The following is a 17,519-nucleotide window of genomic DNA, read 5'->3' as shown; positions in this document are numbered from 1 at the left end:
AAATAATAAATGCTTTCTAGGTAACTACTGCAGTTCTTTTGATAACATATATATTAATAAATTAAAAATGTCTGTAGATTGACAAGTGTTTTGTGGGCTTACACTGGAAAGCCGATAGCTAATTATGAAAGCCTGACTTGACTAATCAATTATTCAGATGAACATTAGGTGCCTATTATATGCGTAAACAGGGGAATTATATTTCCCCTAAGTAACTTTCTAAAATAACAAGCCCAAAACATGCAAATTTGAAAGAGACAGAAATGGCACTATTATGCACTTCTTGCACATGCAGAACTCCAGCTGAATTATTCAGGGAACAGTGAGTCGGGAGCTTCAGTCTTCTGACTCAGAGCAGCACAGCAATAGCAGCACATGCCATGTAGTATTTGTTATGCATGTAATATTGATTTAGCTGATTCTTGCTGGTCATGTTTCAAATTCATTTCATGTTTAGGAGATAGGGAACAGGAGAAGTATCCCTGGATTGATATTTGCAAGATAGTTTTATGCCTGTTGAACACAAGATTATCTGATAAATTAATAAGACCATGTCTTTTGAGTGCAGGAAGAATAAGGCTTTGAAAAGCAGCATAAGTGAGGTAATGAATTGTGTTTTGAAAAGGTTTATATTTGCTACATTCCCCACCTCCTGTACATAAATATTGGGAGAACACTGGTATTACAGAACAGATTCACTGATGTTTCTTTAAGGAACAAAACGCAGCAAGGTAATGCATAATTGTCCTTTGCATTTAGAAAAGACTGTGCTCTTAAACAGCATACAGCAACAGGGAAACCAGAAATAGATGTGACCAGACACCTGCTGACAAACAGTGACAAATCCCACTGACACTGCAGTGACCCCCAGTTAGTCAAGATTTAATTAAGGGGTATAATTAAGTCAGTGGAACAGAACACTAATGAGTGGTGTTTTTTTATATGGGTAATTACACATAAGAATACAAAGTAAGCTAGACCCCTACACATATCATTAAAATGAACGGTATAGAATGACAATCAAGGCTTCAAGTAATTTTTGTTCTTTCTCTTCAATAATGCAGGCTGCAACACCACAGCTTGTTAAGCATCTGTACACATGCTAACAAATGCTGTTGGCCCAGTCCTGCCTGTGTCTAAGCATGTTGGCAACGTGACCTTGGTGGTCCAGTGCACATCAGTACGGCCCTGTGGGCAGGGGTTTGCTGGGCTCTGTCTCTTGCTGTGTTTGCCTGCATGGCTACCGTGCAGGGCTCGCTTGGGCCCGTTTTCTAACTAATGACATTCTCCTGCCATTCTCTTTCAAGTAACACATCCTCTGGATTTCATTTATCAAGCGTGTTGATTACAAGGAAGACATAGGTTACAAATTGTTCCTATGACTGTCTGCACGTTGGGCACAATATACCTTTACAATCAAATGACAGAGATTTCTTACAGCAGTGGTATGCGATGGCAGATCCAGTTCTCTGGAATTTATTTTGGGAATCATTAGGTAGTTGAGTGAAATAGCTGAAATATATATGTCTACGTGATATTTGCTTATATTTGCCTGTATTTCAAACAGAAAAGTATTGTAAAGTAGATTTTCTAGACCAACATTTTAAACTGGGGTGGAAAACATCATCATGAATAATGATGACAATGGTAGGGGAAAAACAACTTTCCTACGGTCTCGAAGATTTAAAAGAATGCCTGTGTAGTTTGGGGCCAGCCCTCTGCTGGGATTACTCTATCTGCTCCCAGCTGGTAGCCTGCAGTTCATGACAGCCTTTTATCCGTTATCAAAGCAACAAGTGGAAAAGCAGATCCTCCTGCCTGCTAACACTCTGTTCAGTTCTCTCTGTAGAATTTCTGCTCCTCAATCTTTCCTTTTAACAAGTCCTCAGATTTCTTTCCTACTGTTGCAAGAGACACTAAACATCTCTCAAGTTTTTAGCTCACTTGTCTAACTAAAACTCTGCAGAACACTAAATGAAGAAAGAATAATTGCATTGCACCAGCACATTTTCTACAGAAAGTGACTGAAATGCAGAATGCACCCGACCTTGCTCACAATGGAGTGCTGACAGTTTAGCAATTGACTTCAGTGACAGCAAAAGCAGATCCTAATTACTCAAACAACACCGTGCCAATATTTTACAACTTACGTAAGTACAAATTTTACTGTAGCAAAACCAAAGCAAACAAACTGCATTGAAACTTAACATATATATAATGCACTTTGCTTTTTTAGCAGCACAGGAAAAAAAAAAAAAGGTAGAACTAGGAGATATTTAAGCATAGTTAATGTGAATTTCTTCCAGAAAAATATATCTACTGAAACTGAAAAGTTGTTTGTTATGAAATCTAAATGAATATACTTTATATAGTAAAAATATACACCCTCCTTTCCTGAAATCATATTGTCATGGAGTAACAGGTCTTAAAAACACAATCCTATAACAGTAACTACAATCAGGTGAAAATCAAGATAACAGCAATCTGTTATGCAGGCTACACTACAACATAATATATGTTACAGGGTTTGTGATTTTTTGTTAAACTCTGGTATTTAAACAGATTTTCCCACAATTTACAACAGTTATGCAATGACAGAAGACACCATGGGAATCCAGGACTTGCTTCCTCTCTGAACCGAGGCCTTTGCCACACCAGGCTCCTCTGTACATGCCTAAGTGCCTCTTCCAGCCGGGCACAACAGATGGAACAGGGCCAGGTCCCTGGGCTTTGCCCTGCCCGCAGCCCAGTCCTGTCGCACTCAGCAGAACCAGCTCTGGGTCCTCTGGGCCTTTGCTAAGACGTGGGCACCGATGTCTCGTTTTCATAAGGTGCCTGAGGTAAAAGTTATGGAGAGGGCCCCAGTAAATGCAATTTTAAGATATGGAGTTACTATCTTAGTTTCTTTTGCCCAAGAGCTGGAGCACATGCCAAAACCCTACCAGAACTGTATAATAATAAAAGAAGAGAGGCCGTAAAAATTATGCAAATAATTTCCCCGTTTTTATCTTTCTGCAGGTGGGTGTGTGCTGGTATAAAATATGGGGTCAGAAGGAGTGGCTTCCTCCTGGGCTGCAGACACACGTCTGCATAATGGGTCCCTCACATCTTCTCCTGCCCCATTTTAGTCCCTGCGAAGCTGCCCCTTCCCAGCCGCGTATGAATGAACAGAAGTGCCTTTCATCCCCCACTTGCCTGGCGCTTCAAAAGGAACTACGAAAATAGCAGCAACAAAAATCCAGCCGCCTGCCAAAAGGCCCGCACACGTCCCATTCTCACAGGCATGTGAAAGGTTGGAGAGCTCAGCAAAATTTTTATGTACGGGAGCAGGCCCAAGGAAAACTCACACGCCATAACCAATTGTGGACAGAGGATCATCTATCAGCAGACAAATGCAGGAACTCCAGAATGTCTCTCCTCAAATGAAATAATATATCTTTGAAAGCCAATGCCCGTTTTAGGCCTGAGGCCCATATATCAAGCCTGAGAGGCTTGTGGATACGCTCCAGGGCCATTAACCTTCCACCTGTTTCCCCTTGTCCTTCAGGATGAGACCCTGCCCTTGATTTTACTCCCTTCCCCTGTTCATCTTCCGACAGAGTGTAAATGTAAAGCAGAGGGCCTGCGAAATAATTCAAAGGCAATGGACCAGGGACATGGTTACAAATCTCTGCCACTGGCACTGTGACTTATGCAGGCAGTTTGTCACACATGAGCCAGGTGACCTCTGTGACATAACAGAGAAAAATATCGCCCGAGATCAAAAGATGAGATTCAGAGCACTCTAACTAACTCTGGTGTACACAGCCACACTATAAGGTGGCCAAGGGTTTCCTCTCCTCCAAATGCTGCTCACTCCGCTGGCTGGCGGGCAGAACACACTCCTGCTAATTTCGGTAATCTCTTTTTCTCTCTTTGGAAATCTTTCCTGTAACCTGAACATCAAAATTTGCCTCCTTCCAAAGCCTCTCTTTTTCAAAAAAGGTAATTAAATTGACGAGGAAAGACAGCAAAATGCCATTCAGTAGATAAAAATTCGCACATAAAAGCAGAATGATTGAAAATGGCTGATTAACTGATTTTGCAAATGGGTCTGTTTTAACCCACTAATTTTTGAAATTATGAGTAGTACTAAAACTTTGTATGAGCGCATGCTGTCTCCGGTATTGCAATGACAAGTCTTCAAAGTCTAAAACATTTATAGGAATTCAACTATCATGATGGCAAAAATGAGAGTAGAGTTAGTATTTAAAATGATGTAATGCACCCAGAAAACACACTTCTGTACTGATTCATATTTTACAAAGAGATTCACTGCAGAACTAGAATAACAGTCCCTTCAAATAAGCCTAATCAGATTGATTTTCAAAAAAAAAAAATTTTGAGTTCATTTTTCAAGCTGTGTGCTACATAGGAAGTTTCCCAGCTGTTTTGTACATTCAAGACTCTGCTGGGTGCAGACAAAAGAATAAGGCCTAACCCAGTGTTGCTCTTTCACTCCCTGTAACCTAACGGTGTGTCTGGTATGGACATTTAATTTTGTCTATTTCATAAATTAAAGAAAACCCACAACTGTCACAGTGGCATGATGATGAAATGAGAAATACAACTGTAGCTAGATCAGCCTAAATCCCATTCTAATCCTAAATCACTTTGGCACTTGCCAACACCTAGTTGATGAAAAACTCAGTCTGACCCAAGAATGTATATGAAAATACACGTATACAGACACATATACAAAAATTCTGCACGCTGCTTACGTGTGTGCTGAATGTTACCTTATCAGCTATTTCATTCTGTCTCGTCATATGCTGACTTGTAAACACAGTAAATGCAAAATCAGTTACAAAAACATTAGTGTGAAGTGTTATCACATGCATTTGTAAAAATAAGACAACTGTTTGATTTTACAGTGCTAAAATCATTTGCTCTTTTTCAGGTTGTATGATTAAACACTGCTTTTCCTCTTTTTAATATCTGTAAGGAAAGCCTGCTCAAGATACAACAGTCAGCAGCTGCATGTGAGTTTTGTCACTGGTTTCAGTGAACTCGAAATTCCCAATGTCTTAATTTTCGAAAATACCTAGTGTTACTTTTTCATGTAGAATATAGGTGCTATACCCAAGGTTTCTGGCATTCAGATCTTTAACTCTTTTTGACACTTCCACTGAATATATTAATTTGTATTTAGGCTGGATATCACTTAGGCTTTATACGTACTTTTTTTTTTTCATTTTATTTGATGTGTCCCTGAAAAAATTAATATTTAATTTAAAAAGCACCTAACCCAATCTATTGCCTTTTACAGTAAGTGTGATCTAGTGCTTCTGCTTTTGTAATATTCATGAAATTTGGAAATCAAGGCTAGGTCTCATATGTTACTATCATATGCTAATAGAGGACTTTGCTCGTTTGAGTGTTTGATCAGTTTTGAATGCCCAAAAGGCCTATTAGAATTTCCAAGACATAAACTACTTTAGGATGTTATTATATGCATAAAAATACTATTATATTCAAATAATAATTTTTAGTTTTCATAGATACACACTCAGATATGCACAAAATTATGTGTCTCGTTTACCTCCTGTCATGTGCTTTTTGTGTAAATAGCTACTGACCAAATATTTTTTAAAATTAAAAGTTAAGGTACCCTGATTCTAAAGAAGAGAATTTGACTCTTAGTTTTAATATAATATCCTGTCTTGAGGAAAAAGGCCTTAAATTAATTGGTTCACAAAGTATACAGGTGCTAAAATCCCAGGAAATTGTATTTTGAGTGCTTGTGCCTCCCTGATTCAGACATTTAAAACAAAACAAACCAAGAGCGTTTAACATTTAACAGTAATTTAACAAATAATAATAATTTGGGGCATGAATCATTCCTTACATTCCTTTTCAGCTACAGACAATTTCTGTTGGGAAAAGTGCCATATAGTATCGACAGTGACAACAAATTGTATTGTCCGGTGAACATCTGTTTCCGACTCCCACACTGATACTGCAGGTTGGGTACTTCTGATTTAGTCTTCACAGGCTGCCCGACCACAGAGGAACTGGAAATTACTGGTACATTCAACTTTTATTATTGGAACACAGGAAAACTTTATCATCATGCTGGGAAATTCTGTGTCTTTTGAAATATTGGAAGGAGGGTTATGCGAGCACTGAAAGCCAAACGCAATAGTTCTTACGAAGAAGCAGAAAGGGGCCTCCTGTTCATTGTGTCTGTCTGTACGTATGGGTATGAAAGTCTGAGATTAAAACCTCAAAATCGAACAGTATTTCTTCCCTATACAAAGTATCTCTGAAATTCAAAACAGTTTCTATAGGGCAGAACAGGCTGAGGTTCAGTGTGAGCTGCAGGTTTTAGCCCTGAGCTGTTCTAACTCACATTTATTGCACCAAGTTACTATGATAGCAACTTCTAGAGAAAGACTGTGTTAACTAACTGAAATTTTTAATATTAAAAATGAAAGACAATAATAAGCAGTCTTTTCAGAACTGAGAGGAGTTTGTTAAAATGATCAATGTCATTTTTCTTATAGTTAGGCCACCATTGTTACGCAGCCTGAAAAAAAAAGGTTGAGTTCCATTTTGCCAGGGACAGAAAAGACATGAAGATACATTCCTGATAGGTACCATATATCAGCTTGATATTGCTCCAACTCCTGATCTGTAAACTCTTTTACAGAGAAAGGGAGAGAATGAGAAACTCCACTGAAACTGCTGTTAACACTAATTAGAGTTGTCAGCATGCAGCAGAATCAAAGGCAAAACATGTGGAGCTCCCACTGAAGTCAAGAGGAGAAGGGTATGACTTAAAGGAGAGGCATGCAAATTAAAAATAAATGCTGTTCAGTGTTACCAAATGAGCTAGTCATGTAAACACTCGCTTTGAGGTCTAAACCTTCCTACTGGGAACACTCTTTCCCAAAGTTCATTCCTAGTCAGGAGACAGCATTGTCCTTGACCACACTTGCTGAACGAGAACCTATCTTGTGAATGATGGGTCCAAAGCAATGTAAAGTGATTGCCGTGTGTTTATTTCTACTTAAAGTTGTTATTACTATTGTTGCTGTTGTTCTTAGTATTGTTGCTGTTGTTACTATTCTTCTTGTTTATTTGCTGTATTATAAACAAGGACCACTGTTTTCAAAGTCTTGCAGCAGAGAGGCAGTGCTACTCCTCATAGCAATTTTGGTTTGCTCAAAGACTAGAAAGTCTGAGTAGAATCTTAGCAATATGGCCAATATTCAAAATAGTGTTAGGAGATTCTAGGTCTCAGCCTCAAATGCAGAAAATTGCCTGATTTTGTTTTTCATGAGTATGATGTGTACTAATCCAAACAATACTCCATCAGTATTTGTTTTTGAGCAGCTGGCTTTCTATCTACTGCTCTCTCCTCCATGTGTAGATAGAAGGTACATCAGTTACTGTGGATCCTTAAAAAAGAAGCTGAAACTATTTTATACTGTGGTGACTGGGTATGAATTACACATTAGTTTTGGCTTCCACTTGCACATTAGATGATTTGCACTACCGCCTAATTTAGTCTCATGCCTCCCAGCAAGCAGCCTTTCTACTACAACCCTACCCTCTTCCACAATTTTAACTGCCTTAGAACTGGTGCACAGACAAATGGAAGCAGAAACAGAAACTTTGCATGATTGTCATCTGTTATTCTTTTTACATGTTTTTGCTGTTATATGAAGGAAATTAAGTATCTTTGTGGTTTTATTGCAATTTTCACTGAGCTCCAGAAGTATCACACTGTGACTGCTGGCCTGCCTTAACCACCCACTCTGAAATTTTTTCTCAAATATTTTCACCTTTTCTGAAAAGTATGAACAAGGAATTTGAGGGCTTGTCACTGAAACCACTGACTGTTGAAGATCTCTGTGGTCAGTGGAGCTCAGAGCCACAAATAATTGCAGTTACTGCTGCCTATGTAGTGGCTGTGGCACTAGCACAGTTCCAGAGAAGGGAAAAGAAGAGAAAACAGATAATAAAAAGGGCGTACAGAAATAACATGTAGCAAATGAAACTGAAATGCTTGACACAGGCACCTTTATGGAAGAAAACAGGAAACTGGCAAATGCTGTGAGTGAAAATGGAAATACACAATTCAAGATCTTCACTTGCACTTCTCATCCAGACAAAATTCTCACTGGCTTCAGTAAAGGTTTCTTCTGATACTCAGTACAAGACTGGACCTATCAGCACAGCCTGACTTACACAGAAAATTAATATACAAAAGACTGACTTGTTCACCTCTCTATTTAGGATAGTAAGCAGTTGTAGGCACAAATTTATTTCCTTGCACAAGGAATTCTGGCCATAGCATGGAGACAAGGAAGATTCCCAGCACTGTTAGTCTTTTCTGCCCATACTTGAAGAGGGATGAAGTAGATTAGCGTGTGACTACACAGCCCTGTCTCTACCTCCCCTAAAGTGTTGGATCATCCCTCAGACTAATCAGCTGCTGCCCAAGGGATGCAGCAAGCTGCTTCTTGAGTGGTGAGGGATTATGACTCAGCACCACCAGTCACTGTGTTTGCTCATTACTCAGGACAAACTGCGAGGCTGCAGTAAGTATTCCCCAATAAATACCAAAAGGTTTCCAGCTGAAACAAACAGACAGTGTTGACTGGAACACCAGAATAAAGATACAATTCTTCGTCACATTCAGTGTCACTTAGTTAGGGTGATGTTTCCTGTATTCAGCAAACACGCCAGTAAAAGAATTTCCTTGGCATAGAGACAACATGGAAATGTCCTTTTAAAAAATCAGTTAATACCAACAGAACTCATGAGCTAGCTGGAACCATTTCCTATGCTATGGAAAGAACACTCAAATAAGGTTAACCAAGACATTTCACCCTCCCCACCTCCCCCCTCCCCATCTATTTCTGGATGTCTTCTTTTGTTCACCCTCTGCTAATTATAGTGGCCTTGCTTAGGTGATATTTATAGTCTTAAAAGAGTTGCCTGACTTTTAGAACACTTTATTCATGTATATTTCCTGTGTTTATTGTTGCCTTAACTAATTTTTTTAATTAATTTTACTTGATCCAAGATTTTATTTAGCAACAAATATCAAAGTAACTTTTCTTTCAACAAATGCAAGAGCTGTATTTAGATGCAAAACGCATTTTTCTATTTCTGAATTTCCGAAAATAAATTTTAGTTTCTTTCCCTCTCTGAGTGATGGGTATGGCAGACAATTCCAGAATTAAACAAAATTAAATTTCTTTTTTTCACTGCAATATGAATATTTGGTATTTTATTTTACTAATTTTTGGTATCCCTTTTTTTGTCTGTAATGGTTGCATAATGATTGGGGTGTTTCCAAAACAGAGTGTTAAATACTTGTTTGCTCTGGCATTTTCCTAACCAGCTATAACTGAACTTCCATCAGTTACCAAAGTGGAAAAGAGACACTGAGAATGTCCACACAAAATTATAATCTCACTTTCCTACCTGCATTGTATTATGTCTCTTTCTTAGTTTTTCTTATCTGCCCTATTATTTCTTCTGTAGTTGTGCTACAAACGTGTCTGTGGTGATGCCAACTGTAACAAATTTCAGTCCCTATTTTGAAACAGCAAATGAAGAACATTTTAACGAAAAATTTGGTGAAAGTCTTTCAACTCTACTGAAAGCAGATGGATTTGGGGAAATGTTAAAGCAAAACTAACCGGTGGTTTGCCTTTCAGCAGAAATGCTTTCTCCTCCCCTTGACGCTGCCACCCACTCGGACATGGAGGACGGGCTGAGGGCAGAGCCGATGGCTGTGTCCCTGTCTCCGCTGTACACGGGAGCAGCGCGCCTGGCTGGGATGGTGGAGGGCAGAGCAGCCCGTGCTGCCCGCTCCTAACGGAGACACAGGCAAGGGAGTGACCCCTTTGCAGGGAGGGCAGCTGGAGCCCCACAGGTCTGGAGCCCAGGGCTGGGTATCGACCCCGACACACCCCTGCCCTGCCCTGCCCTGCCCTGCCCTGCCCTGCCCTGCCCCACCTGGGCCACACCCATGGCACCATTCAGGATCCAGCGAAGCCCTCCCTGAGCTCCCTGTCTCTGCGTGTCCTTTCCGCATCCCTTCAAATCCTGCCTTGTCCTTGGGGTTCTCAAGGGCCTCTGTGAGGGTGGTGGGGTGGGACGGTCCTGGCAGCATCCCCGGGACCGGGCCTGGTTTGGGGGAGGGGGGACGGGTGGCAGCCCCTGCCCCTCACTCCGGCTGAGGTGATGGGGCTGTGACACCCAGTGAGAGCACAGGAGAGAGTAAATGTTTCAAATCCATTTTGTAATGCGGTAAGATGATGTGTTGTGATTTAGCTGACATTAACCCTGAACAAAACTGTGTTTTTTATTCAGAGTTGAAATGGCTGCAGACTTGATAATTAACAGACTTCTTTTAGGAAAAAAAAAAAAGTATCAGGGAATGGTTAAAGGCTGCCCTAAAAATAGTGGTTGTGCTCCAACTTGCTTTTAACTATTCTTTCCAGCCAGGTGTGGGAGAAGTGGGAAGGATTCAATAGCTATGTTATATGTCGCTTTACTCCAAGATCTGCACTGCACTCATTTATTTGAGTACCAGATTTTGGCCATAGCCACTGGCTTCACATTAGCTGTAATAGAGTTCAAATCAAATGGTTGTAATTGATTTGAGTATTTCTTGAATTGTGCTGAGGTTTAAATTAATTTTTGAAATATTACTTCCTCTTGTACTAAGTTTTTGGCTAGTATAAAATAACACACTTCCCTGGCAATTGATGCATTATTCTATTTTAGAAGTCTGAAAATCTACTTGTTAGTGCATACTGGCCAAAGTTTGGAAGTATGGAGATACCAGACAGATGTTTAAAAGCAGTCTGCCCCTTGGTTTTACTGCCTCTATTTGAAACTCCAGTTTATAATAACTTTAAAATTGAAAATGGAAAATACTTCAGTCCTTTACTATGTTCCTGTGCTTTTATATAGCTGTACAGTGTGTCCAACCTGTTCCGAGCAATCTTACAACTTGCAACACAATTTGAAAGATCTCAGTTTTAGGCTTTCTCTCCAATAATGAGTCTGATGACTGGGTGTTGTGGAAAACATACTATTGGCAGTACCACAGGTAGCACGAGAGGTAAGGAACTATACAGTTCCTCACTCTCCATGGCCTTTGTTTAGTTCAGATGTTGTGCTTCTACAAGGCTTTCATATGGATGTATTCGATGCTTCATCAAGCTATGAATATTTGGATTTTTAATCTTTCTTCATAAATCAAACTTTCCTCTGCTTTTCTTGCCATTTGTCAGCATTTTTCAGCCCTATTCCTGAGTGGATTGTTTTGAAGCTATTGTCTCCTCAGTGATATGTGTACAAAGATGATAATCCCTTGACTTGGAGTAGCTTACCTCTTCTATATGAAAATATAAAAGAACACCCATTTATATTATAGGCCTTTAGCAGGGCTAATAGAAAGTCTATAAGTGACTTCAGCACGGCTGGGATTTCATCCTTACTGTGGGTGATCCTAAGGGCTACAGGTTAATAGAAGAAACTGTTTAAATCTGAACAGCCTTGATAAATTTATAGAGGCAAACTTTCACTGTAACTGGGAACCATCCCACAGAACAGAAATATGATACAAGTATCATGCACAAGTGCTGGATCTGAAGGATACAGGTATCATACAAAAACTCTGGATCTGAATGAAACAAGTCCTCTTCCTGTAGTAAGATTTATTGCCTGGCTGTGCAAAATGTCATAATTTGCAGATGGAAAACTGGCTTGCCTTTTTTGTTCGTTTGGTTTTTTTTGTTGCAGAAGCTTGCAAAAAATGGAGACCTTTGCAAATGAAGGTCTGTCATTTTGACAATAAAATGTGACTTTACAAAGCTAAATCAGGTGAAATCTATAATTTTTGCAAGAAACTGGAATTGTTTAATTTTTGAAGTGCAAAGCTCTCCATCACTTGGCAAAAAGTTCAGAACTTCATAGCAGAAAATAACAGTTAAAAATTGTCTGAAAATACAATAGACTGTCGACGTGGCTGAGCTTTTGTTGTTTGGTTTATTTGTTGCTACAGCCATTATTGCTGGAGTGAACTTTAACATCACTTTGGACTACTCACAGCGTGCAAGATCTAAAGACCACTATTTTTTCATCTTGTCCTACAGCAATGTGATCTGCATTTGCTACTGCACCCAAGTAACCTTTCTATGTCACCGCTGGCAATTGTCAAACAAATTGGAAACTTACACTTTGAAGGAAAACAATTAACTGTAATTTTAAACTTCTGTTTTCTGTAACAAATACCTCAAACTCTGAATAACTCAGTGTCTGCTTCAGGACATGTAGCAGGAGTGGCTGTAGCTATGGAATCATGTCCATACTACAGCCTATTGTATCTCTGCTTATGGGCTGGGCAGCTTTGGGAATTGTTATTTGCTCAAATTTTCTCTAACAAGTGATAAAACTCCGTTACTCCATCATGGCTATTCATGAAAACCTGAGTAAGCTTGCTAGTGATCTGTTGATGGCAGATCCACTCAAGAGTAGAAGTAGCAGTCTTTCAAAAAAACACCTATATGGAAAATGGTTCTTAATTTCAATGTTATTAGATAGAAAAATTACTAAACCCAGAGTGACTGAACTCAGTCTCCTGCTACCGGGGCTGATAACAACATCGTATGGCAGAGTGAAAGTATCCATATGTGACATAGAAGGACATAGGAGAATGTCATCTTTCTTTTTTATGCCTAAAGAACATGCCAGAGGTTTAGCATGGAACAAACTGTTTAAAAAGGCTGCAAAATGACATGCCCACATGCTTAAATACAGCATTTAATTACATCTTTTGCTCAGAGAAGAGCCAGATCATCATGAAGTTTACTTCTAACAGTGTGTTCCTCTACATTTTTAAATGTTTGAGAAGTATTTTATTCAGATCCGGATATGCTAAAGACAGATTAAAAACCAACAGCTACACATGACAATAGATTAACTGATTTGATTACTGATATCAAGGGTAGTCCTGGACCTCAGTTTCTGGCAGGTTCCTGACCAAAAGAACATTGCAGAAATTTTATTTCACCAGCTACGCAAATTACATTTCCTGTCCTGATAAATACATACACTACAAAGTCCAAAAGCACTTCAAGTTATCAAATTGCACTTGATTACTAAAGTCTAAATGTTTTACCAACCTTTCATCACCCTGAAGGAGATCTTTTAAGGTATTTCCCAGCTGACTTTTTTTCTCAAAAACCAGAGACTCGGCAAAACCCAAAACTGTTTTTTTGCTATTCTATGCTAGTCCTGTGTAATAACTGAATTTCTGTAATTCCTTATTTTCTATGCATTTCTTCATACTTAAGTGAAATTTGAATTTAAAGCTGATGTATCAAGTATTACATTACTACATTTATCTAAATAGATTTTACAGAAAAAAATTAAGAGATCCCAGGAATTCTGTTAATCCTGTTCACACTAAGTTTGCACTTCTTTGAGAAATAATCTGAAACTCTGATAACATAGCTGTGCTTACGAGAAATACATCATACAAAGCCAGGCCTTTGTTAGTTTGTGAGCTGCCAAAACATGTGTTGCCACGTACAGTACAAGCTCTATAGATGGGCTCCTTTTGAGATATGTGCTTAAACCATCATTTCTTTGAAGGTCACAGCTCATGTAAGCGCGGGCAACTTTAGACTTCCAGCAAGAAACCTGCCCCGGAACTGATACAGTCTGACATCAGTGAATGGCCTAAATTTGCCAACTCAGTGAATAGTTGTAGGATGAGCTTCTTTAACATGAAGTACGCTCTCTTCCTGCAATCATTCCCTAAATGGGTTTGTGCTCACATAGTACTTTGACCTATGACATCCTCACTAAAATAGCCAAGTAAGTTGAGGTAGTATTTTTTGTGAGTCACCGATCTTTTAGTGCCTTTTTTTAAACTACTAACGTTTAGTTGATTCTGATCCTCAGCCAGAAGAAGGTATCTTGAGGACTGTTCTACAAGGTGTTTTTCCTGGCCTGCTTTCTTTTATGGGTTCAGGAACACTTAGCTCTGGAAGTAGTTTTTGAATTTTCACTGATGCGGCCTGATGAGGAAAGACCAGTCCAGCGGAGCTGTCTGCATCCTTTCTTGGGGCCAGGCAACCTTTGGACTCTAGGAACTCTTGCAATATTTTCTTTTTAGCTTTGTACAAAGACCTTTCACCTGGCTAAGACAGCTGGCTACAAATCTAGCATCCCCAGGGCATTCCCGAGTTTTCTTAGCTGAGGATAAGAAGGATATATCTTACTTTTATATTTACTGAGCTTTCAACAACTCCAGAATAGCAAACAAAGGCCTTCTTTACTATTACTATTAATAACATCATTGTGAGTCTGTTGGAAGGTTATCTCTGTATTCTTATTTCATCTGTGTATAAAGAACCACACAGAAGCATTTCTCACTATGAATAAAAAATTAATATGTAATGTCAACCTCCAGAATTTGTGATGTAATTACTACTTATAAAGTATTCCAACTTCACCAGAAAGATAGGGACATTTGAAATTTTAGCAGGTGTTAAAGTTACTGGATTACAATTGGCTGCTTTGGATCTTATTCTGGTATTATTATTATTAATCCTGACTAGTTCGCTTCTTTAATTTTTCTGTAATTTTTCCAATAATTTCTGCAGATGAGAGGATCTGCTCCCCAGCAAGTGTGAACATTAGCCTTAAATTACATACTTAAATCCATACACAGGTCATATTCAAATGCAGTGCATGCTGTAGGTAGTTCTATCCAGTCAGTATTTTTACCTTTTAGATCCTTAAATGGATAACGGATTCCAAAGAGGTGAGGACAATTTGTAGAGCAGCAAGTGAGAAGACATAGGATAAGCATAAGCTGATAACAGTTCAGTAAATAAAGTTTTAAAACATATTTGTTGTCCCTTAAGATCTCTTTAAAAAAATCCAATCTTCAGCCAAAAGAAAAAACCCAAAACTTGAGAGCTGCAGCCCAGTGCTGGGTTATTATCTCTGTGGTAAATATGGCCTAAACCACTGATGGACTGGGACAGCATTTTTTATCATATCCTCCTCCTGAATTCTCCTAACTACAAATCTTTAAGTTTAGAAGAAAGGAAAATAATTGCTCTTTTATATTAATTGAAGAGATGAGTGTGTAAGACAAAATTTAGAATGAAGTGAAAAGATACAGTAAATAATTGCAAACATGCTGTCTAGTAACTCAAAGAAAGTTGTGCAAGGCATCACTCCTGATGACAAAGTCAAGACGAATTTCATACAAACACATTTATACTTTTCTACTGCTTAATTATTTGAGTAATTTAAAATTTTAGTCCCAGAGATCTGCTAATGCACCTGTCCTATCTGAAAGACAACTTAATATTCAGTTGCTTAGACATTTAGGTAGGAATAAATATAAAATATCTTTTTGAGCAAATGCATATTTCTCAGTTGTGTACAGGTAGGAAAGAAAGCTGTGCTGAAAATCTAATTGCACCTTTATCACAATTGCCTCCCCTTCCTTCTGCATTTAAAATCTCTCTGTCGTATTCTTAGATGGTTTTTAATTTTTTTTACCCTCTCCCACAGGGTAAATGTTCATGTTCTGTGGAGCAGTCTGAAATAGCTGCTTTTGCTAACTTGGTCAGAAGGACCTGAAACCATGGATGGATAGAAGAGAGCTGCCTTCAGGAAAGGTTTGAAAACCCTTTGTTTAATACTGATCTTGTACTCACAACTGGAAAGTCAGATGGCGTTACCCAGTACTGTTAAAAATGTAGGGTCTGATATAAAAGTGTTTTAAGCACCTCTCTTTTTTGAAATTGAAAAGCTCTAAGCTCTTAGCATTGTGTATAATCTGGTCCCTAAATTTTGAATGTGGACGGATTTCCAAGTGAGTTGCTCTTGTTCTGGAATGCTGTGCAATTTTGTGGATCTTGTCCAGTTAAAAAAAAAATAATCTGGATATGCCAGAAGGCATGAAACTGTTGGACTTCTAAGCTTCTAAGATGTAAAGGGTGCAAACACTAAGATGAAACTAATGCTTTCCACAAAGGCGTGAAAATCAGTTCACTAGCCAAAGGCTCTATGTACCAACTTTTTAGAATATATGTATTTCCAGAACGCTGTATGTACATGGTAGTGTATACAGACATCCAGAGCCAGGAGAAGTTGGTCAGCATTTACATTAAACAAATTTCTGCCTCTTTTGTGTCCATACTAGTGAACATATGTTTGTTGAAGAGTATCATTCAGGCTGAGTTTGGAGGTGAAGAGCCTCTCTAAAACTATTCCCAGTATATCTTGTTGAACACTTATAAAATCTGCCTCTATACTAACCTATGGAACTATAAAACAAAAATACTGCTTGAATATCTTTTCATGTTCTCACTTTAATCGTAAATGGAATTTAAGGTAGATCATAACTTAAAATTTTTTACGCTGAAAGGTATATGCAAGATTCAGTGATTTTTAACATTGTTGCTCTAGACTAAAGTACTCCCCAGTGTATGGATAGAAAGATCTGGTCTCAGATATTTAGAACATGGTCTACTGGAAAAAATAACATTTGCAACTTCAATTTTTATATTATTTAAAATGGGTAGCATGGCTTATAGCTTACTATAAAATTGGGTACAGCTTAGATAGCAAATATGTGACATCCTTTTCCTCTCTTTAATGCATTTTGGTTTTCCTCTCTGAGTAAGCTTCCCCTGTTCTTCCTCCTTATATAGACTGAGTTTTCGGTGATTCCTGCAATCATTCCCACAAAAAAATGAAGGGCAGTTGGAGTTGTAAATGCAACATATACAGGTTGCTTTTCTTGTAATCAAGCTGTATTTCATGTGTCCATGTCATTATGGTTATGACAGAAACGTGGCAAGCTTTCTGACTGCAGCTTTTTAATAGCATCTACCTTTTGTGCTCTTGATTCATGTAGATTTAGTTCTCATTGAAGTTCTACAGTAATTGCTGTATTTGGATACTCAATTATTTTGACAGCAGTCAGAAATTATGGGTGGCCACAAAACTTTACAGATTTCAGCAGCAAATACTTGTGGCAAAAACGTCTCTCTCTAGTAGACAAAAATACGGTTACTGGCAGTATAATAAGGAGATTCAGATCTGAGTTGAGTTCATCATCTTGAGGGCTTTTTTGAGACAGAAGATATTACTCTTTCCAGAGCTAATTTCTTTATCAAGAAAGTCATTAAAAACTGTAGCTCATATCTATTGTCTGATCTCAGATTTCTGACTTAAAATTTCAGACCTGACTACAACAGACCATGTAACTGCTTTTACAGTTATGAAAAGTGTAAATGGACCAATTTCTGGCCACCAGAAAGCTGTGCATGAGGGTTTACTGGGTGCTCCAACAAAATTAAGAGCTGAAAGGCTATTCTAGCAGCCTAGACTAAAGGAATCCCTTGTGTACCAGTGGTCTTGAGAACCAAAAGGAGTCCTTAAGGTATCTTCTTCCTCCTTGCTTTCTGCTCGGT

The 17,519-nt window shown here is 38.6% G+C and overlaps 1 protein-coding gene and 1 long non-coding RNA gene across 6 annotated transcripts in view; one reads left to right on the top strand and one right to left on the bottom strand.

Annotated features, from left to right (window-relative positions):
- Positions 1–17,519, bottom strand: part of NR5A2 (nuclear receptor subfamily 5 group A member 2) — an 86,497-nt gene that overhangs the window by 51,342 nt on the left and 17,636 nt on the right. The window lies entirely within an intron of this gene.
- Positions 3,401–7,043, top strand: LOC114055854. The gene is made up of 4 exons (XR_003570850.1): positions 3,401–3,984; positions 4,985–5,021; positions 5,900–6,066; positions 6,692–7,043. It is a non-coding gene; the product is annotated as an uncharacterized LOC114055854 (long non-coding RNA).

The sequence above is a fragment of the Empidonax traillii genome, unplaced genomic scaffold, assembly GCF_003031625.1.
Source record: "Empidonax traillii isolate 1590-97213 ecotype Southwest subspecies unplaced genomic scaffold, ASM303162v1 scaffold69:size3087049, whole genome shotgun sequence".
Lineage (NCBI taxonomy): Eukaryota > Metazoa > Chordata > Aves > Passeriformes > Tyrannidae > Empidonax > Empidonax traillii.
The sequence above is the reverse complement of the archived record's forward strand: the minus strand, read 5'-3'. Positions and strand labels throughout refer to the sequence as shown.